Source organism: Chiloscyllium punctatum, unplaced genomic scaffold (assembly GCF_047496795.1).
Source record: "Chiloscyllium punctatum isolate Juve2018m unplaced genomic scaffold, sChiPun1.3 scaffold_1235, whole genome shotgun sequence".
Classification (NCBI taxonomy): Eukaryota; Metazoa; Chordata; class Chondrichthyes; order Orectolobiformes; family Hemiscylliidae; genus Chiloscyllium; species Chiloscyllium punctatum.
In genome coordinates this window covers 37,501-39,109 of record NW_027310969.1, presented here as the reverse complement: position 1 = coordinate 39,109, position 1,609 = coordinate 37,501, and positions in this window count along the sequence as shown.

The window sequence follows — 1,609 nt, the reverse complement described above, 5'->3', positions numbered from 1 at the left end:
TAAGTGTCAGTGGTTACTGATTTATACCAACTCGAAAATATTCTAAGTGTCGGTGGTTACTGATTTATACCAACCCGAAAATATTCTAAGTGTCAGTGGTTACTGATTTATACCAACTCGAAAAAATTCTAAGTGTCAGTGGTTACTGATTTATACCAACTCGAAAATATTCTAAGTGTCGGTGGTTACTGATTTATACCAACCCGAAAATATTCTAAGTGTCAGTGGTTACTGATTTGTACCGACCCGAAAAAATTCTAAGTGTCAGTGGTTACTGATTTATACCAACCCGAAAATATTCTAAGTGTCGGTGGTTACTGATTTATACCAACCCGAAAATATTCTAAGTGTCAGTGGTTACTGATTTATACCAACTCGAAAAAATTCTAAGTGTCAGTGGTTACTGATTTATACCAACTCGAAAATATTCTAAGTGTCAGTGGTTACTGATTTGTACCAACCCGAAAATATTCTAAGTGTCGGTGGTTACTGATTTATACCAACCCGAAAATATTCTAAGTGTCAGTGGTTACTGATTTATACCAACTCGAAAAAATTCTAAGTGTCAGTGGTTACTGATTTATACCAACTCGAAAATATTCTAAGTGTCGGTGGTTACTGATTTATACCAACCCGAAAATATTCTAAGTGTCAGTGGTTACTGATTTATACCAACTCGAAAATATTCTAAGTGTCGGTGGTTACTGATTTATACCAACCCGAAAATATTCTAAGTGTCAGTGGTTACTGATTTATACCAACTCGAAAAAATTCTAAGTGTCAGTGGTTACTGATTTATACCAACCCGAAAATATTCTAAGTGTCGGTGGTTACTGATTTATACCAACCCGAAAATATTCTAAGTGTCAGTGGTTACTGATTTATACCAACTCGAAAAAATTCTAAGTGTCAGTGGTTACTGATTTATACCAACTCGAAAATATTCTAAGTGTCGGTGGTTACTGATTTATACCAACCCGAAAATATTCTAAGTGTCAGTGGTTACTGATTTGTACCGACCCGAAAAAATTCTAAGTGTCAGTGGTTACTGATTTATACCAACCCGAAAATATTCTAAGTGTCGGTGGTTACTGATTTATACCAACCCGAAAATATTCTAAGTGTCAGTGGTTACTGATTTATACCAACTCGAAAAAATTCTAAGTGTCAGTGGTTACTGATTTATACCAACTCGAAAATATTCTAAGTGTCAGTGGTTACTGATTTGTACCAACCCGAAAATATTCTAAGTGTCGGTGGTTACTGATTTATACCAACCCGAAAATATTCTAAGTGTCAGTGGTTACTGATTTATACCAACTCGAAAATATTCTAAGTGTCGGTGGTTACTGATTTATACCAACCCGAAAATATTCTAAGTGTCAGTGGTTACTGATTTATACCAAGTCGAAAATATTCTAAGTGTCAGTGGTTACTGATTTATACCAACTCGAAAAAATTCTAAGTGTCAGTGGTTACTGATTTATACCAACTCGAAAATATTCTAAGTGTCGGTGGTTACTGATTTATACCAACCCGAAAATATTCTAAGTGTCAGTGGTTACTGATTTATACCAACTCGAAAAAATTCTAAGTGTCAGTGGTTACT